Here is a 22,315-nt window from a genome sequence, read left to right on the forward strand (position 1 = left end):
GGTGCTCAATGCCAATGATTTTCTGTTGAATAAACTATTAGATGCCCGGAAAATTAACTCCATAATTTTATCTTGAAAACCACAAGCTACAAATTCATTATATATAAATTTAAATATTGACAAACAAATAATTTTATGAAAATATATATTTAGCTAGTCTTCAAGAATGAATTTGATTATTTTGTTCATTTTAATTGCTATGGACAAGTCGGTGGAACAGACATTTAATATGCTCTTTTCTTGTACAAGTATCTACATGGGAAATTGATGATGAATGAAGTCTAGGTTGCTTTAAAAAAGCTTTGAATAGGTTTTTGTCATAATAAAGGAGGATTAGTTTAGCTATTTGGAGAAATAAAGTGAAGCAGACACATGCAGATGAAAGGAAGCTAAAAGATTAGTTCTCTAAGATGTACCAAATATTTTCTAGATGTTCAGAGTAGAAAAAGATCTTATATATCATGTTTGCTCACAGAATCAGGAAAGGCTTCTTAAAGAAGGAGCAACATGATGTAGTCACAGCTGACTAGTGAAAGTAGAAAAGGCATTATAGTTAGTAGGTACCACAAAAGCCAGGTAATGTGAGCCGTCAGATTTGGTTGAGTTTTTCTGAAAATGTAGATGCAAAGAGGAAGATGGAGCAGAAAACAGAGACTACGGATGACTGATAATATACTTTGAATCTGAAATCACAAATTCTGCATGTAATTCAGCAGTCAGTGAAAAAGTATGAAAAATAATACAAATAGTGCTCACAAATTTATTGTTTAATCCCAAATGTTAAGACTCCGTGGACAATCTTGCTTCATGTATACATCCATCAGCTCAGCTCTTCAATTAAGTTATCTGAAACAAACTAATGTAAGATTAAATGATAACTATTTTAGCATGTATTTCTAACATATAAGAAATTACAGCTGGCATATATTTCAGTTGAGTTGGGAAAGAAGTTTAGGGATGAGACAGGACAGAATTAAATGACCACATTTTACATTAAAAGGAAGGTTGGGAATAACTTCTAGGGATATCTTTTGAAATTCTGTATTACTTGTACCCTTATACTGTTTTTTTCTTTTTCCTTCAAATAAAAAAAAGACACCATCAAGAGAATGAAAAGACAAGTCACAAATTGGGAGAAAATGTTTGAAAGAGACATTTTTGCTATGGTTTGTGCAGTGTCTGAGCTTTTGCAGAGGTGAGAGGTATTCCGATCTTTGGGAACATCACCCTAAGAAGGGACTCACAGTTTTCCTGAAGCTCCAGGTAGTGCCTGCCAGAGACAGTGCTACAAAGAGAACAAGCTCAGCTTCTGTTATAGTCTACAGTGTCCCTGAAAGCCTCAGATGTTCAGGAATGGGGCTTTTGGAAGGCGATAGGGACATCTGGACTCATCTACTCGTGAGTTCATAACTAAATGTGCTGTTAGGAGGTGGAGCCATACTGTAAGAAGTCACACACCCAGCAGGAGGTGACTATGGAGGGCAAATCCCCTCCCTCACCCCTCTTCTTCCTCTGCTTCCTGCGGGCTCTGAGGCAAGCCCATTTTATCCAACATCTGCCATACATACAATCACTGTCTTGTAGCCAACAGACCATGGTTGAATCTTTCTTTCTTTTATTTTAAGGAAAAAGAAAAAAAAAAAACAGTATAAGGGTACAAGTAATACAGAATTTCAAAAGATAAAACAGTTAGAAATCACTAGTTAATAGATTACATATTGTCATCTTAGAAATAGTTGTTCAAATTACAGGATTAAAGCATACAAAGTGGACATTCAAAGAGTGAGACTGCAAACATTTGTGTTCAATGATCCAGCAAAAACCCAGCAATACCCATCTATCTTACCACACCTAAACACACTTGCAGTTGTATCCTTTAGAACACTTTTATTTCCCTCTATTTTTTATAACAACATTTACACATTTGCTGAATAACCCAATTTCTATTCATGAAATTGAAAATGTAATTAAGTCCTTACCTACAAAGAAGCGCCCAGGCCCAGATGGATTCATTGCAGAATTCTACAAGAAATACAAAGAAGACCTAATGCCAACACTCCTCAAACTCTTCAATGAAATTGAAAAGGAAGCAATCCTTCCTAAGTCATTCCTGGAAGCAAATATTACTCTAGTACCAAAACCTGAAAAAGACCGAACTAAAAAAGAAAACTATAGACCAATCTCCCTAATGAACATAGATGCAAAAATCCTCAATAAAATATTGGCAAATACAATACAGTAAATCATCAAGAAGATTATACACCATGACCAAGTGGGATTCATCCAAGGCATGCAGGGATGGTTCAATATATGTAAATCAATAAATATAATCCACCATATTAATAAAGCCAAAAGTAAGAATCACATGATCATTTCTATACATGCAGAAGATGCTCTTGATAAGGTCCAACACTCATTCATGGTAAGAACCTTACAGAAAATTGGAATAGAGGGTCTTTACCTCAATATGATAAAGGCCATCTATGACAGTCCAACAGCCAGCATCATATTAAATGGCCAAAACCTGAAGGCCTTTACCCTAAACTCTGGCACAAGACAAGGATGTCCCTTACCACTGCTCCTATTCAACATAGTACTGGAAATACTAGCCAGAGCAATTAGACAAGAGAGAGAAATAAAAGTTGTAAAAATAGGAAAAGAGGAAGTTAAATTATCATTATTTGCAGATGATGAGATACTCTACATAGAAGACCCTACAAATTCCATTGAAAGACTCCTAGATATCATAAATAAACTCAGGAATGTAGCTGGATACAAAATTAATGCTCAAAAATCAATAGCATTTCTATACACTAGCAACAAAATGACAGAGAGAGAAATAAGAGAAGCCACACCCTTCACACTAGCATCCAAAAAAATGAAATACCCAAGAATTAGTTTCATGAAAGAAGTAAAAGATTTATACAGGGAAAACTATAATACCCTGAAAGAGAAATCAAAGAAAATCTTAGAAAATGGAAAGGCATCCCTTGTTCATGGATAGCAAGAATAAATATTGTGAAAATGGCCATTCTCCCAAAATTGCTATACAGATTCAATACAATCTCAATAAAAATACCATCAACATACCTCATAGACCTAGAGAAATCACTCCTAAAATTCATCTGGAACCAGAAGAGACCTAGAATAGTGAAGGCAATTCTAAGCAGCAAAGGCAAGGCATGAGGCATCACAATCCATGACTTGAAATTATACTACAAAGCTGCTGTAATAAAATCAACTTGGTACTGGAATCAAAACAGAGCCAAAAATCAATGGAATAGATTACCAGATTCAACTACCAACACACTGAACCACCTTATCTTTGATAAAGAGGCCAAACATGTTCACTGGAAAAATGCCAGACTCTTGAATAAATGGTGCTGGAAAAACTGGCTCTCCATAGCTGAAAATTAAAACGAGACCCATGCCTATCACCATATAGTAAACTAAAATCTAAATGGAACAAGACCTGAATATTAAAATAGAAACACTAAATCTATTGGAAGACAAAGTAGGTAAACATCTTGAAGACATAGGGGTAGGTAGAGAATTCATGAATAGGAATCAAACCACATGAGAACTACATCCCAGAATCAATAACTAGAATCACGTCTTATTAAAAAGTTTCTGCATGTTGAAAGAAATCTCCAGCATAATAAAAAAACCCCACAAACTTGGCAAAAGTCTTAGTGAACTGTCCCTCAGACAAAGGACTTCTGTCTAAAACATATAAAGAATTTAAAAAAAATCAGATACCCAAAACTCAAGATCCCAATCCAGAAGTGGGCATCCAAGATGAATATACAGTTCTCAGATGAAGAAATACAAATGGAAAATAAATACATGAAAAAATGTTCATCATCATTATTCATTAGAGAAATGCAATTTAAAACAACACTGAGATTCCATCTCACTCCAGAAAGAATGGCCAGGAGCAAGAAAACTACCAACAACAAATGCTGGAGAGGATGTGGAGTAAAAGGAACTCTCCTGCACTGTTTGTTGGAGTGTAGACTGGTGCAACCACTACGGAGGTCAGTCTGGAGATTCCTCACAAAGCTGGGATTTGAGGTCCCATTAGACCCAGCTATTCCACTTCTGGGCATATTCCTAGAAGAACTGAAAGCATCCTACCACAGTGATATATGTGCACCCATGTTTATAGCAACACAATTTGTAATAGCCAGATCTTTGAAACAACCTAAGTGTCCATCAACTGAACAATGGATAAAAAGCTGTGGTCCTTTTGTACCATGGTGTATTACTCAGCTATAAAGAATGATCAAATTGAGATGTTTACTAATAAATGGGTGCAACTTGAGACCATACTCATAAGTGAAATAAATCAAACACATATATAAATACCATATAGTCTCCCTAGTGTAAGAAACAGTAAGAGTACATGAGAGTGTAGGGTAATCATGATTCCCAGTTACATTGTTTTGCAGCCTTATAATGGTCGCAGTTGTAATGTGTTTGTCCTGGTTTTTGATTTTTTTTATCTGTGTTGGTATGGACAGCTAATTTGAGGGAAACAAGTCATTATAATAGCCAGTACTGATGTAATATCATCTTACTCTGAAGTCCTACCATGCTCTTGCTTTTCTGTTTCCATTGGCTCTATCATGTTGTACCTTATTGGATTATATTATTTGGGAAACTATAAACAAATTTCCTATGGAAAATGTGATAATATAGGAGCCATGGTTTGTTTTCTATTATTTGGTTCTGAATGCCCTGCAATACTCTCATTCTCTTGAATGTTTTTATACTATTTTGTTATGTTTGATTCTATTGTATATGAAGTTATACTCAACTATTTCCAAGAAAGAGACATCGTGGTAGTTACTGTTAATTATGGGTTTTCTTCTGGTGAAATACTATTTTGCTTACATTATTCTGTTCTGATCTGCTCTGTTGTGTCCTGTTTTGTCTTAATCTCTTGAAAAGAAAAGAAAAGAAATGGATGTCATGTATATCATTAACATTTGAGCACGACAGAGGCAAGTTTAATTTACTCAAGTCTGTTATAAATAAAACTTTACATGGTCATATTTATCGGAGTTTTAAGAAAACCCTTGATGAAATCATTAGTTTTCTTGTTAATTATTTCTGACATCTTTACTTCTTCAGTAAGAATTCTCGTGGGTGCTTTGTATGCACCCTCAGCTATACATCATTTTTAAAAAGTTGCTTCTATGCCTCATGCTCTGTCTCCATGGGTCAAGGCCTGCAGAGAAACTCCAGCATGGAAAGTCATGCATGTTGTCTAGAGTGAAAGGATTTAGAGCTCAAGATCAATATTTTTTATGAAATCCACTCAAGAGCTCTTTATGGGCATATGCTGTGACCTGAGTCTATTTTGATTACCTGTAATTTTAATACCAGATTATGGGATGTTTCTGCTTTAATCAATGACACTGTACAGTTTTGCTCTTGAGACATTTCTGTGTTCTTCATGGTTCTAACCCCCGAAAGGTACGTGGGGCTGGGCATTGGCTGCATTGTGGGCCACTTTGAGTTTGATCTGAGTGTAGTCTAACAGCACTGTATAAGTGTTACCCTCCATTCCTGGGGACCAAGGCAGGGATGGAGGAGTTTCTGCTGTGTTGAGCATGGTGTCCAGATTTAGCTCGTGAATCTGGTTGCCTGTGTATTTGTGTTATTACCTGGCTAGACTTTATTTTATCCATGTTGTGGATCACCAAGCTTGTGAGGAAGAAATGAGCTGTGTGAGACTCCTTCTCTGTGCTGCTGAGTCTAAACTGGGCCACATACAGCAGGTGCAGGATGCATTGCAGAACCAGCACCACCCTGGGACAGGCAGTGTGGATGGAGCAGAATCCCTAGACTGTTCCCAGCCTTTCATCTTGGTCACATCACTGTCCATGCTGAGCAGAAAGTGCATTTGAAACTTTTTGTAGAAATTGATTTCTCATAACTTTTCCTGTGCAGTGCCAAGCCTATCTTCATGCTCTATCTGTAATTCTGAAAATGGAACATAAAATTTGGCCTGGAAATATAAAAAAAGCAATGGAAGAGTCATAAATATGTGTCTTTCAAATACATATGAATAGCTTCTGGAGAGAACTGAAATTCATTTTTCTTACTTTCAGTCTGTTCATATCCTTAAACCAGTATGCTAGGTAAGGCACAGCACTGAGCATGCCAGGACAGATAACACGGAGGTGCTGAAGAGCTGTGTTATCTCCTCCCAGGAGAGCTCCCTGTGGATTTGTGTCCACTGGACAGCTGAGGAGGCGTGGACCCATCTGTGTGGATGAAGCTTTGTCACATGGGAGGTGCTTCTCAGCTGAGTGGCCATCAGCAAGAATCCCAGTGCACCTTGTTTGTTTTTGTGCTTTCATTGGTCCTTCAGCAAACATTTATGTCTTCACTTGTCTTGAATCATGGCTCTGATTGAAGGTTTTTTACAGATCTTTGATTTTTTTTTACAATCTTTATCTTTTAGCCTATAGGAAAAGCTCTATTCATTGAAGAAAGTCCTGTTAGATTTTAGTAACTGTGTCATCCCAAATTGTTTTGAACAGGTCATCACTTTGAAAGACATGTGATACTGAAAAATTTTTTGAAAGACAGATGATATTGAAAATTTAAAATAAATGTGCATAATTGAGTTACTAAAATATCTTAACATTTTAAAAATAAATTAGGGTTCTAAAATTTGGTAGAAGACTAATGTCCATTTATTTTCCTACATCAAATAGTTTACACAACATGTTAATTAGGCTGACATTTATTGTCTGATTCCATAATACAGTTGTTCATATAATCAGAAGCTGTTGCATATGTTTATGCATTTTAATAGTGCATGTTATACATGTCAACCTTTTAACTGGTTTATTGAATATCTATTTAGAGGTCTTGCAAAGCTGTTAGCTCATTGGTTGATTTAAAAAGTTTATGGAAGTAATTGCTTCAAGAGGAAAAAGTAAGATAAAATTTAACTGTTCAATGTAGACTAATATCTTGACAAGACTCCAAGATGTTCTCCTGAGTGTGCGTCTGCAAGTTCCAGTTTAGCTTCCTCCAGCCTCCCTCCCCCCAGCCACACCTCTAATTACCTGTTCTTCATTAAAGAGACATTAGTGAAGGAATCTACATGCAGATCCCTGGTCTTTATAGGTCTGTAATATGCTACTGCCCTGGGAATCCTCCAGAGTTTCCTTGTCCATGTAATTTAAAGTAACTCCCCTTCTTTTATGCATATTTCTTAAAAAATCAACAACAGTCAAACAACTTTTGGTGTTTCTTCAAACTACATTTTTTAAAAAGTGACAGCTACCTTTTGTTTCTACAGCCATACATCCTGACATGTGTAGCATGTAGCTGAGGTATGTAAGTACCATCACAGCTGGTACAAAGAGGTCCTTACTCTTTGAATATTGGGAAGGGGCTGAGTCCTCTGGCAGCTGCAGGTTTGGCATGCTTCCTGACACCTGCCTGGAGGCCCTGTCCAAGGTGCCTTGTCTCTTGGAAAATGCTCTGACCAGGCTTGAGGAAGGCAGATGATGCCAGAAAGGTTGGTGAGTGGAGTTTGACGGGGTAAGTGTGTAGCATTATTGAAAATGACTGTCAGTCATCCAGGCATTACCATGTTTGCTAGGGTCTTTTGTAGAAGAAAAAAAAAGATATGCACTAAAAAAATAATAAATCCCAAACTAGAAATCTGTGTCCTGATATCTTATGCGAGCTATGCAACCTTAAAATGCCAGTTTATTTTCCATGACCTTTAACTTTATCCCCTGAAATCATGAGGGTGATAATAGTAACCTGGCTCATACATTAAGAGCTTATTAACTGCAGAACACTACTGTTGTTTTTATTTTTGTTTTTGATCCAGATCAAACTCAGGACCTTACACTTGCCAGGCAGGTGCTGTGGCACTGAGCTGTATCCCCACCCAACACTACCATTTTTGTATCTAGGAAGTGGGTAGGCTGGATAGACTCATCAGGCCATTGAATCCAGTTGGAATAGCTGGTTTGGCCCCCCCAGCTTGAGGGATTTTCCATCCTGAAGATGACCATTCTTGCATGCGCTGGGGTTCTTGTGGGTCCCTTTCCAGATCTTGTGGTTTGGCACAGATTGTGAAGTGGAGTGTGAATATCTATATCCAGCCAGTTTGGAAATTTAGTCACAAAACTTAGCCCACCATTGCTCAGACTTTTCTTGTTTGTGGAAGCCAACTTGGGACAACCAGCACATTACAGAACCTTTAATTTGTGGAGGAACTATTGATATTGTTGAATGTTATGGAAGTTTGAAATCTATAGAAACCTGAAGATTTTTGATAAAGAAGGAGTTTTCCAGCATTCTCTTCTGTGTCACTTGTATGTAGTCATACTGTTACCTGGTCTTCAAAGTTGGATGAGAACATGCAGCACCCTGTCTTGATTTTTATTATGTTCCTCTCATCATTTACTGTGAATTAGGTCATCCAAGATTAGTAGCTTGATCAGAACCACCAGAGAGCTCTTTCTCAATATATGTATTTGTACTTTGGAGAAATTTTATTATTAATGTGTTGAAAACATTTATCTTCTAGGCTGTGTGTTTTAAAGTTCACCCTGAATCCCATCTCAAATATTATTTTTTATTGTTACACGTTTTCTATTTTTTAAGGCAGGTAGGTGATTGTACATAAATCATACATTGCCATTTCTGTGCATACAAAGAGATTGGAAACAAACCTGCAAAACTGAATTCAAAATTATTTTAATAACAGGTGCTTGGCAGCCCAGTGATAAGATTTTGTCTTGGAAGCCTCTTCTGGAATGATAATGAGGATCATGGAGGCATTGTTAGTTACAAGAACATTTCATTTCACTTTTTTTTTTGTAAAGTCATCTGAACCTGTGTAACTAATTGAACTTGAGTATATCATAGCCAGGATTATGAGAATATCAGGAGGATTATATCAAGTCTTTGATAAAAATTCTCCAACACATTATTCTTCCTTTTGATATAGCCATCCCAATCCTTCATAAGACCCAAGGCATATCTTCCTGTAAATTGCCAGGGAATTAGATGTTCACTACAAAATAAAGCCACCCACCCCCTTGTTATCCTTTGGGAGTCGCATGTCTTGATTTTGGTGTCTTCAGTTTTACCTTTTGCTGTAAAAGGATTGTGACAGACCCCCAGTCTTGGCTTGTGATTTTAGGTAATAATAAAAATGAGAGCCACCACATCAGTCAAGCTGTGTGCCAAGAAAACATGCAATACTTTTACATTCTTTGATTTATGTTTGAAATGTTTTAATACTCATAGCCTGGGTGTTATTACCTCAGTCACACATGCAATGGAAATAGGCTTAGACTAGTCACATAGTTTGCCTAGGACAGGTTGCATCATTTAATGGGTCAGGAAGACAGGAAGATGGTTGTACTGGTAATTGCACTCACACAAGTCTTAGTTTCCTAACACATTTGTACAGCATTGTGGTGTCTGCATACTTGGTCTTCTGCAAGCCCTTAGCACAGTAGCATTTGCTGTTACAAACTCAATAAATGGCACATCTGTCCATATCTCTAGTAAAAGAGAGCTTCCTAATCATGAGAATTACCCTGGGTTTTAATCGAAGGAGAAATTCAGATTTTTCACAAAAGATAAGGAGTGTTTTCCTGCAAACTTCTTGATTACTCTTAGGTCTGTTGACATGTATATAGAAGTTTCATGTCTTTGATATGTGCATGTTGAGGCATGTGGACATGTGATATTTGACAGATGCCCATGGTGTATTAAGTAGCCATCACTGGAAAGACTACTTTCTTCATCAAATGAGAAATAGTTATAGTGGTATTAGTTCCCAAACATGTTCATGTTGATTTTTCTTGTTACTGAAATTAGGTGGTGTATACAAATATGCAAACTAATGAAGTAATTGTGGTTTCTAGTAAAACTATTTTAATTACATTGGAAATAGCCCATAAAAATGACAGTAAGAAAAATTATAAAAAAATTATTTTGTAAGAAGTTTGAGCAGTTTAAAAGAGAATATATATTGATAAGAAACCTGTAGTTAGATTATTTTGTAAGCAATTTTAATTTGCAGGTTTGGTATACTGTAAACTGAACCCGAGAAATTACTATATACCTTATATGTGTAGTTTTATACAAGAAAGACAAACATATTTAAAGATAAGTCTTGAACTCTATAACCAATATTTTGCATTCATATGTTTCACATTAAATTTTATATATTTGGGTTAAATAAAAGAAGAAAATTTTTACTTATGAGATAGATATTACAAGGCATTTTGTTTTTAGTGATTTTAAGAATGCCTGAAAAATCACTTATGTAATGTGTCTCAGTCTTGGGTAAGAAAATTAAATAAGATGCCAATTTTTCAAGCTGTGTATGTTAATAGACAATAAGTTTATTCAGTAAGCATACTCAATGCATACCAAGTTATCCCTCTAATCAGAAGATACTAAACTTTGGAAAAATAAAGATAAGTTCCATGATTCAGTTCAATTATTGATGCTGCTTCTCTGAAGATTTTAGGTACTCTTAAGTTTAAGGGTTTGTGTTAATTGGTGACATCAGCATTAACATGCTGCCTGAGCTGTGTCCCTGCTGTGAAAGGCAGAATTATAGTATCACATTTCATTTACTTGTGGGAAATACTGCCTTGCTGAAACCAGAGTGGTTTACCCTAGGCCTTTGATTAGTGGCCTTGGTCTTTTAAGGATATAGGTGATGGTGGAAGTTTAGGGAGTTACTTAATGGCTCTTCCTGGCTGCAGAGGTTAATAATCTTTAGTAATATTGCTGTGGATGGATAGACTGGTTGAAATCAATTCATTGTATGCATGTTAACCCACTGCCTAATCTATGTCAAGGACAACAGGGAGCCAAACTGAAAGGTTAAGTGGTGGTCTTTGGGCTTAGAGTAGTTCAGGTCATGTCTGTACCAATGGGATGATTAAGTCAAAGATTTACCTGCTGCTGTAGCTCTTTTATACAATCCCAAGGTTGGGGGCTTGGACCCTACACAACTGAACTCTGTAGCTCTTTGGAAAGAGATTTTAGACCACCCAATGAATTGTGCTCAGAGTCCCCCAGATAGTTTGCGATTAGAGGTGAACAAAAAGAACCAGGGTGAAAATGTGGTCCTGTTTATGTGATGTCTAAGTGTGAAAGATCAATACAGTGATTTCTTTAGGGATGAAGCAGATAGGGAGTGGAGGAGGGGAGGAGATACCTGACCCTGAGCTCTGCAGTCCTGAAGTACCCCTTTTTTTCTGGAAGCTGGTTATGTGTTCATGTTCAGTGTATCAAAACTTTTGTCAGTCTGTATTCTTGTAATGTGTGCACTCTGTATACATCCATGCAAACTTAACAAATAAGGAAACCCATACCATATTTTCCATATATTTTCCATGTGTAAAACCCTCTCAGTGTCCCAAGAGTGGCTTGTGTCAGAGCTGTGCAAACATTAAAGGTCCAGCACAGCACTAACCTTTTATTGCGGGGATTATCCCTTTCACAAACTCATGGGTTCCATTTGCTAACATTTCATTTAGAAGTTTCACCTTTGTAACTTTCTGATATGCCTTTTTGCTTCCTCATTGCTGCCCCTCTTTGCTTTCTCATTCCACTTTGACAGCATGTGTCCTTTTAAAGGGCTGGATCTTTGATTATCTATTCAATGGCTATCTTTCCCAGAAAATTACCTATTTAATGCAAAAATCACAAAGTTAGAATAAATTGGTTTTGCTTACTTTTTTTTATCAGTACTGGGGATTGAACTCATGACTGCCTGCTTGCAAGGCAGGTACATATGCCACTGAGCTAAATCCCCAGCCCAAGTTAGAATAAATTGCACTAGTTAATATTTGAAATTAAAAATAACTGGCCATTTTTCTCATTTGACTTTTCTTTCTCCATGTGTGTGCCTGTGTGTGTATGTGTGTTTATGTTTTTGATTAGACTTATTACAGACTGGCTTATGTGTTTAGTCCTTTTGAAGTGCTGTCCATATGTCTAGATCTTCTGTTTTCTATTTTAAGTTGCTTTTCATTTCTTCTCTTCCCTTATCAAATTGCTGTTGTTGACGCATCAGCATCTTGAACAAAATGTTTCGTTCTCTTCTGTTTAGTGCCCCTGCCTTTATCAGCTTCTTTTGCAGTGTCATTTTGGGTCTATCTCATTACAGTCAGGCATCACTGGGTGGCCTGTGTACTACATAAGGTAGCAGAAGAGGCTTGTTCCACCCCCTTACCTCTGGCTGCTGCCTTGGACTGTAAGATAGATAAACCTCTTTTTCCCTAATTCTGGGTATCAGGTATTTTGTCTCAGCAAGGGGAGAAATGTAAGCAAGATAGTTGGGCAGAGAGCTTTGTATGTTTTATCTTATGTAATCATTCTGCTCTAGCTCTTCAGGTCCTCTGTATGATTTTGATTTTGCTATTTCTGGTAGAGCTCATTTCTGGCCAATTTCTTTGGTCTGTTTTCTCTGTCAAGTTTTGATTACTTTATTTTGGAAATGTGATTTGAATTTAAACTACTCAGATATGTTTTTCTCTGTTCTATTTACACGAATTATTAATTTTCCATTTGATTGTATTTTTCTCAGATTATGTTTTTCTGATATGAATATTATAGTTTTAAAAAATTTTCAATTTCCATATGTTTTTCATGTATTATTTCAAATCTACATTTTGTTTGTTTTATCTCTTACAAATAGCATATAGCTTTACCAAAGTCTTACTTGAACATCTTTGTCTTTTAAGAACAGAAATGTAGCCTATATTTATAAGGACAATTGATATCTTATGATTCAACTGTGCTTAATATTCACTTGATTATCTATTTATAATTGAACCACTTAATCAGATAATTGTGGATTCACATATAGCAGGAAATTATTCAGAAAGATGACTTGTGCTCTTTGCTCAGTTACCCTCATTGGTTAATTTTGCAAAACTACTACATAAAATCCCATTGTGGACAGATGGACATTGACATAGTTCATCTATCTTATGCTGAGCAAGCCAGTTTTATCTAGAATCTTGTGTGAGTTATGGTGCCTTAGGTTTTATATGATATAGATGAGTCTTGGTTTGTTTTGTTAGTTTGCTTTGTAATAAAACTGGCTAAGATTTGATAGTTAATAGAGATATTACATGAATTAATTAGAGCCAGGAGCCCATGACTGGGAAATCTTACCTATTAAGACCTCCTGACCACCTCACATGACAAAAATCCTGAAAGGGAAAAACTGCCACATAGGGGGAACACATAGTGACATAGGAAGACAAGAGATTCAGAGACCATCTTGGCCACTTTCCCATTGTGGAGACAAAACACTTGACACCCACAACTCAAAGGTGCAGAAGTTTATTTGAAAGATTCAGGTTGATCCATCTCCCTGTTCCTGGTTGTGCTTGGAGGACTGTGGAATTCTAAGCAAGCAGGCAGGTGCCACCAGTTCCAGAGGCCTGGCAGCCTGGGATAAGTGTCCCGTGCACTTTCCCCCGAGTCCAGCTTGTTTGGGACCCTCACGGCTTCTAGGTGCACTGGAACAGCTCACTGGGTCTGGGGCACCTGCATCCACCTTCCTGTTCTCCGCTGTGCTTGGAGGACTGTGGAGTTCTAAGCAAGCAGGTGGTGCCACTGGTCCCAGAGACCTGCTGGCCTGGCGTAAGTGCCCCGTGCACTTTCCCCCAAACCAGCTATTTTGGGACCCTCCCTTGGCAGCCAGGGAATCTCCTGGCATGGAGGTGCACTGGAGCAGCACCGGCAGGTCCCAGGAGCAGGCATCAGCTTCCCCTCTCCTGGCTATGGTAGGCGGGACTATGGAGTGCTAAGCAAGCAGGTGGACACCATTGGTTCCAGAGGCTGGGCTTGAGAGGGCCTGCTCCACCCCCAGTGATCCTCTATCAATCCAGGGAACTTGGTGCCAGAGTCCAAGGACGTATAGAACAGGATTTCCAACAGACCATGGGGAAGCCTTAGAATAACACTCAAAACACTTGAAACACAGAAATATAGGAAAATGATAAAACGAAAGACAAAATTACAGTCTCAAACCTCCAGCCCATCTAAAGAAACCTTAGGAGCAATGTGTCTAGAAGAAAATATATGCCATACACCTCAAATATCAGACATAATAGGAACTGAAATAAATAAGCAACTCTGGGAAGATTTAAAGGAATTCAAATTAGAAATAATCTCCCAAGTAAAAGAAGAAATGATAAAAGAAATGAGAGAATATAATGATAAAAGAAATGCTGAATATAGCTACAGAAAACACAGTTAAAAAATTGGAGGAACTAAAAAAAGATAGAATACCTACATGAGCAATACAAGAAACAATACAAACAGAATACATAAAACAGATGCACAGAGATATACAGAAAATCAAAAATTCTACTGAAAGTTGTAAAAACCAGCTCAATGAAAGGGAAGATAGAATTTCAGACCTTGAAGACAAGATTGTAGCTAGTGAAGAGGAAAAGAAAGATCTTTTAAAAATAACAAAGAATCAGGAAATAACAATTCAACAATGCAAGATGTTGAACTGCAGAAATAAACTAACATAAGATTAATAGTTATTAATGAAAAAGAAGGGGATGGCATAAAGGACGTCAAGAGGATATTTAGAGAAGGAATAGCTGAAAATTTCCCAAACATGAGATCAGAAACCGACATCAGGATGAGTGAAGCATATAGAACCCCAAATAGTCATAACCAAAATAAAACTACACCCAGACATATAATAATCACAATCACAGATATCCAATATAAGAATAGAATATAAAAGCTGTCAGAGAGAAAAGACAGATCACCTATAAAGGAAAACCAACCAGAATCACAGAAGACTTCTCAGCACAAACAATAAAGTCAAGAAGAGCATGGAGTGAAGTATTCCAGATCATAAAGGAAAGTGATTTCCAATCTAGACTGATGTACCCTGAAAAACAGTCCTTCAAAATCGATGGTGAAATAAGATACTTCCATGACAAAGAACAGCTGAAGAGCTTCATCATCAGCAAGCCAACCCTGCAAAAAAGATTGAAAGACAATTTAGATACACTTAGGAAAATACCACTAAGGAAAGCAGATAATAAAAAAGAACAGAAAGATAAAGATGCAACAACAGAAAGATAACATGGCAACAATAAACCAACATATAAAAGTTATAACCATTAATGTAAATGGACTCAATGCACCAATTAAAAGAAACAGACTGGCAGAATGGATCAAGAAACAAAATCCAACCATATTCTCTCTACAAGAAAAACATCTAACCAAAAAGGATCCTTACAGACTGAAAGTCAAAGGATGGAAAACAATGCTTCATGCAACAGAAACCCCCAAAAAAGCAGGAGTAGCCATTCTATTTACAGACAATGAGAACTTTAAATCAATAATGATCAGAAGAGACAAAGAAGGTCACTACATACTTGTTAGGGGAAAACTTCAAGAGGAAGAGATAACTATCTTAAATATATATGCACCAAATTACAGAGTACCCAGTTACATAAATCAAGTATTAACAGAAAAGAAAAATCCAATTATCAGTAACACAATTGTAACAGGAGACCTTAACACACCATTGACACCAAAAGACAGATCAACCAAACAGAAAATCAGCAAAGAAATAACAGAACTCAATCACACCTGTAAACAAATGGACTTGATAGACATATACAGAATGTTACATCCAACATCGTCAGAATACACTTTCTTTTCAGCACTACATGGACATTCTCTAAAATAGACCATATATTAGCTCACAGAACATATTTAAATAAATGTAAAAGAGTTGAAATTATCCCTTGCATGTTATTGGATCATAGTGCTATGAAATTAGAAATTAATGATAAAAGATACTACAAAAATCCCACAAACACATGGAAACTGAATAACACACTCTTGAGTAATCAAGAGGTCACAGGGGAAATTAAGAAATTAAACAGTACCTACCTATTGTTCAACAGTGTGTTACTCAATTTCCATTGAATTGAGACCATTTACATTAATGATTGTAACTGTTATATATTGGTTTATTGTTGACACGTTATCTTTTTGCTGTTGCATCTTTATCTTTCCATACTGTTTAGTTGTCTGTCTTGTTTATTGTTTTTTTCCTATGTGCATCTAAAGTGTCTTTCAGTATTCTCTGCAAGGTTGGTTTTGTGGTCATGAAGTTCTTCAGCTGTTCTTTGTCACGAAGTATCTTATTTCTCCATCCATTTTGAAGGACAGTTTTTCAGGGTACATCATTCTTGATTGGAAGTCATTTTTCTTTAGATCTGAAATACTTCACTCCATGCTCTTGTTGACTTCTTTGTTTGTGTTGAGAAGTGTGCTGTGATTCTGGTTGGTTTTCCTTGATAGGTGATCTGTCTTTTCTCTCTAACAGCTTTTAATATTCTGTTCTTATGTTGGATTTCTGGGATGGTGATTATTATATATCTCAGTGTGGTTTTATTTTGTTTATGGCTATTTGGATTTTTATGTGCTTCACTAATCTGTATGTCAGTTTCCATTTCCATGTTTAGGAAATTTTCAGCTATTACTTCTGTAAATAGCCTTTTGATATCATTTGTTTTGTCTCCTTTTTTTTTCATTTGTCCCTATCTATCTTATATTGTTTTTCTTTGCATCATTTTGCACCTGTTGAATTGTTATTTCCTGATTCTTTTTATTTTTAAGAGATCTTTCCTTTCCTGTTCACTAGCTGCCATCTCGTCTTTGAAATCTAAAATTCTATCTTCACTTTCATTGAGGCAGTTTTTACAACTTTCAATGTAATTTTTGATTTCCTGTATATCTCTTTGAATCTGCTTTATGTATTCTGTTTGTTTCTTATATTGTTCATCCAGGGACTCTATCTTTTTGTTTTGTTCCTCTAATTTCTTTTTACTGTGTCTTCTTTGGATGTGTTCAGCATCTTTTCTTTACTTTTATCATTTCTTTTTTTACCTGGAAGATTATTTCCCATTTCAATTCCTTTAAAGATTCCTGGAGTTGCTTCTTTATTTCAGTTACTATTATTTCAGGTATTTCAGGCATATGGCATGTATTTTCTTCTATTTACATGGCTCCTAGGCTTTCTTGGGTTGGGCTGCATGTTTGAGATTGCATTTTGGTCTTTCATTTTGTCATTTTCCTATATTTCTGTGTTTCAGGTGTTGTTCCAAAGCTTCCCCTGGGCACGTTGGAAATTGTCTCCTATGTCCTGGGCTCCTGGGGCTCCTCTGGTAGCATAGCTCCCTCCTTGTGCAGCGAGGCCCCCAGATTAAAAGACAGTTGCCAGGCTTGTCTCAGGTAGGCCTAAAGCCTCCTCAAGCCGCACAGCTCCCCCCTTGGCAGCAAAGCTCCTTGGATGGAAAGAAGGCCACCAGGCATGGTCCAGGAAGTCCCAAATCCTGCTAAGCCAAATCTAGTGTGGCCACAAGCCCAGCATGCCCTCAACCACCTACAGCAAGAATCTCTCTCATACTCTCCCGGGAATCAAATGTTGTGTAACCATTCACCTCCTTGGGTGGCAAAGCTTCCTGGGCTGATAGAAGGTCACCCTTATGGCCTAGGTAGGCCTCAAACCAGCTCTACAGGGCTGCTCCCTCCTCCTGGTGGTGGCAGTAGTGTTGGGGTTCTCCAGGCCCAGAGAAGGTCACAGGCAAGGCTTCCTTCCAACAGCTTGGCTCAACTCCCTCCTCCAGGCAGGGCAGCTGTAGCCTGCCCTCCAGGTGAGAGAAGGTGGTCAGCAAGGCCCAAGCAGGTTCCTGCAGCTCCGCTCAGCTCCCTCCTTCAGGCACAGCAGCTGCGGCATGCCCTCTGGGCTCCCATGGCTCCGCTCCCCAAACTGCAATCATCCATTTCTTTTCTAAATGCACTATTCAATGTCTGTGATCTAAATTACTGGAATTCACTATATAACCTTACAAATATGATCTGAAGAGTACTCCTTTGAAAGGTATGCTTTGTCTTTGTCTTTGAATTTAGTCACTGACTGCCCCTTTATCTATTAAATAGAGCTTTTGGCTGAGAATTGCAGGACTCAAAAGTAATGCACAGTGATATTAGAAGCACTACACAAATTGATTTCAAATCTGAAAAATATGAGTACAAGGGCTACACTAGTGCAAGGATGTCAGCCGAATCATGGTTCTTCTACTGGCTGTAGTGACTTTCTGTTGGCCTCAAAATTTATAAACCAATCTACACTTTCAAATTCAAAATGCTTCAAAAAGGCATTTGCTGAAATAAGCCCTAGTCACAATACATTTAAGATTCTTGTTTGTAAGGAGCCTCCAGGGAAGGCTGTTTTGGGGCAATGGGAAGCCAGGAGATTCCAGACACCAAGGAAACTTTGATCCAACTGATGGCCTAAGTGGTGGAGGATGAAAGACTCAGCTTACAAAGTGCTGTCTCTCCTGTTGTCATATAAGTCCATTTCCCCCCTTATTTCAATTCTACAGAAAACTAGCTTCAGCCTCTCAACTGGGCATTTCCTATAGCACAAATTGTTTTCATCTGCAAAAGTCCTATTACTCATTAGCAAGCCTGCTTATTCTGGGTGAACAAGTCAGTGCTGCACTGCCCTTACAGACTGGAGCCTTCCGACTGCTCTGAGATCAACACGAAGACACTCATTCTCCAAGCCTTGAGATGTTCAATTAAGGAGCCAAGAGCCCAGCTGTCAAAGAATTTGGAGTTAGCCTCACAAAACAGAGCCTCATGCTTGACTGTTTTCAGGTGCAAAAGCAGAAGGCAGAACTTGCACTGAAAAGAAAAAGAAACAGAAGCAAAGAGGAAAAAAAAGGGGTTGGGGGACTTGCTGAAGAACACAGGCAGAAGCCAGGAAGGAAGGCAGTTTTCCTTTTGGGAACTTTATTGACATAATCAAAATAATGGAAAATATGAATGCCAGCTATTCAAGCCATAATTCAGCTCAGAAAAGCAGTGCTTATAATCCCTCAGATGAAATCTTTGTTTCCTTTGGTTAATCATCATGCAACCTTAGATCAAAAAAATAATAATTAAGTATGCTTTAAAAAAAATTACCACACAACCTACCTATTTAAAAGCCCCTTTTTGTGGGAACTACACAGTCTATATTTCAGTAAAATTCCTCTTGTGGAGGTATGCAAGCCAGGTCAATTTCTGCCAGATTTCCATATCTGCCTTGTATCACTTCATTCTATGCCTTTTTTTTAAAGGTTTCAAACAGAGAAAGGACCAGACCTCAGACCCAAATAAAATAAGCAATGCTTAGGCATCCCTGTCAACATGCTTAGGCATCCCTGACACCATTTACAGTCTTCCCCCTTATCTGGGGTTGCAAGACCTGTCAACAATCATTACTTATTAAACATGCTGCCATTCCCTTCCAAGGAATGGAGAAAGAGAGCAGAGGCAGGAATGATTACCCTGGGCCTCTTCTCTTCCCCAGAATGGAACACAAAGAAATCAACTGAAAAGAACAAGAAACACCCCCACAAGGTGCGGCCCCCTCAGAACCCCCACAAGCTGGGGACAGGCCATCCTTTACACCAACCGCAGTGAAAGATAAAAAAATCTAGGGCTGTCACTGACATCTATTTCAGGGAAGTGAAGATGTTCACAAGCTAGCAAACCCCACATTCCTCCACAAAAGGCAAGCTAGCTGGCTGAACTAGATGGTTCCTTTCTGCAACACTCCTGGAAATTGCTTTCAGAAATGACCACTCTGAACAAGTCAGGCAGGGAGCTATAAGCCTCAGCTCCCCAGTCAGTCTGTTGGTGGCTACCTTCTCACTGGTACACACCCTCCAAAGCAGTGCACGGGAAAGGATTCACTTAATCCTTAATACATAAAAAAAAATCTGGAAAAATGTTTGAAGGGTTAAATGACATTCTCAGTAAGATCACAGCGTAGGGATATGGGGAAAAACCAGACGCGAAAACCATCCAGGAGTTCCTAGCAGTGCTGAGCGCTGTTGTGCAGCTCTGCCTCCCCCAGATGTCAGGGCCCCGCACTGAAAAGCAGCACCAAGACAGAGACAGCAGGACGCCTTGCTGAGAAGCAGAATGCGCCTGCCTGCCCACCAGCCGCCAGCTGGGGTGTTTGTCCTAAATAACCTTGACAGGGCGAGCAAACTGCTCAATACCTTGATCAGTCCCCAGATTAAGGAGGGGGGACTCCTTCAGAGCAAGGAAGGGATTGGGTGGGTGTGGCAGGTCAATTAGTCACCCAAAGCGTCCAGACAAACACAAAGCTCAGTACACCTGTCTATGGAAAAGGATCTGGTGTGAGGCCAAAGGTTCAGGACCGCGGGGACCAAGCCTGGAACCGAGCCAAGCGGCACATGCTTCATTCAAGACTGAGCAACGGCACCGAAACGGGGCTGGGTGTCTCCGCTTCCAGGGAGACTGCCAGTAACAGCCTGCCCATCTCCCCAGGCTCAGAGGGCTGGGAGAAGAGGTTCACACCCCAGCTTTGGGAAAAGAACAAAAGCAAATGCTCCACAGAGCTGAGAATAAGAAAAGCCTTGGTACTCCCCCTGGGCCAGGGCGGCCAATCTGCGGGGCTCCCCTCCCAGGCCCCCCACCTAACTCAAGCTCAGTGGCCTCCAAATCAGTATCCACACCTCCGCCCCACAGCAGCTGTCTGGGTCTGGGGACCACCTAGAGAGCTCAGGTCCCCCCTTTCCCCACCTCTGGGGTGTCTGGGGTGTGGTACTCCAGCCACTACCACCAGCATCTCTATCCCCCTCCTCCGTGGGCACCGCTCCTGCGCGGTCAGCGACCAGCGCCTCTGTCCCCTCCTTCCCTCGGGAGACCTTGGCTCCTGGCCCTACGTCCCAGCCAGGGCAGGTGTGAGTGCAGGCACGGGACCCCAAGCTGGTCTCATTCTTTGAGGGGGTCAGGGACTCGGTTCCCACTCAGGATTAGCGAAGCCGATCACAGAGTTGAGCCCATCCTGCAACGGCGTCCCACCCGAACGGGACCCCTGGAGCCTTGGGTCTCAGAGAGGGTCGGTTCGGGTCGGATAGGTCGGGAGCCAAGGTCACTTACAGAATCTGGCGCTGGTGCTGGGCTCCAGCGCGGAGGTGTGGAGGCGGCGTCCGCGGCGTCCTGGAAGGTGGACAGGGTCCAGGCGGGGATCGAGTCATGGAGGTAGGAGGAGGTCGCATGTGCCACACTGGGCCTGGCGGGTGCCGCTGGGTTTCCGGGGTTCCGGGGCTGTCAGGTGCACACTAGCCTGGGAGTTGTCGCCTGAAGAGAAGGAGCCCGTGGAGGTGGCCGGGGCTGCGGGGCGCCGCGGGGCCCCGCGCGGTAGTGGAGCATGGGCTGGCCCAGATGGGCATATGGTGGTCCAGGAACCGCGTGGGCGCCCGCGTAATGGTGGTCAGGTGCGTGGTGATCCTGTAGGGTACCACCAAGAAGGCAGCGCCGCCGCTGCCGCCTATGCCAGTCCCGGCCAAGGGAGCAGCAAGGGGCACGCTAGCAGCGGAGGCGGCGGCGGTGGTGATGGAGGTCTCCTTGGCCTTGGGGAAGGAGCTGGGCTTGGGGAGGAAGAAGGCGTCTTGGCCCATCCCCTTGGAGCCCACCAGGTTGGTGGGCATGTACTCCTGGACGGAGCCCACAATGATCCATTTGAGCAGCATGAGGCTGAACCCCAGGCGCATGAAGCCCAGGAACAGCGACCCATGCACACCTGCGGGTTCCACAAGATGCAGCCCTCCTACGCTGAGGCCTCAGCTGGGGATGCTGCGCCCGGCGGGGAGGCGGCGGCTGCATCTTAGGCCAGAGGAGCCCGCGAAGCTCAGCCTGTGAGGCTCTGCCACAGACTGGCACAGGCGCAGACTAAACCGAAGTTGCACTCAAATTGGCTCCCCGCCCCCACGCCCCTCCCCCCGAGAGCAAGAGCGGCCAGCTGAGCGGCCTCCTGCACGCGCAGGCTTCGCAGCTCTGGCCTCTGCTACCCGCCGCCTGCTTAAGCCCCAGCCGCGCCGCCTCGGGGCCAGTTTGGCCTCCGGTCAGCTGCCGCCACTCCTCCTCCCCCTCCTCCCCTTTCCTCTCCCTCTTCCCTTCCTCCCCCTCCCCCTCCTCCCCCTCCTCCTCCTCCTCCCCTTCCTCTCCCTCTTCTCCTTCTCCCCCTCCTCCCCCTCCTCCCCTTCCTCTCCCTCTTCCCCTCCTCCCCCTCCCCTTCCCCCTCCTCCCCTCCTCCCTCTCCTCCCCTTTTCTCTCCCTCTTCCCTTCCTCCCCCTCCCCCTCCTCCCCCTCTTCTCCTCCACCCCCTCCTCCCCCTCCTTCTCCTCCTCCCCTTCCTCTCCCTCTTCTCCTT

The 22,315-nt window shown here is 40.6% G+C and overlaps 1 pseudogene; it reads right to left on the reverse strand.

Annotated features, from left to right (window-relative positions):
* Positions 1-22,315, reverse strand: part of LOC101788715 (pro-neuregulin-3, membrane-bound isoform-like) — a 77,190-nt pseudogene that overhangs the window by 26,310 nt on the left and 28,565 nt on the right.

The sequence above is a fragment of the Cavia porcellus genome, unplaced genomic scaffold (assembly GCF_034190915.1).
Source record: "Cavia porcellus strain 051 isolate PalLab524CR breed Dunkin Hartley unplaced genomic scaffold, mCavPor4.1 scaffold_7, whole genome shotgun sequence".
NCBI lineage: Eukaryota > Metazoa > Chordata > Mammalia > Rodentia > Caviidae > Cavia > Cavia porcellus.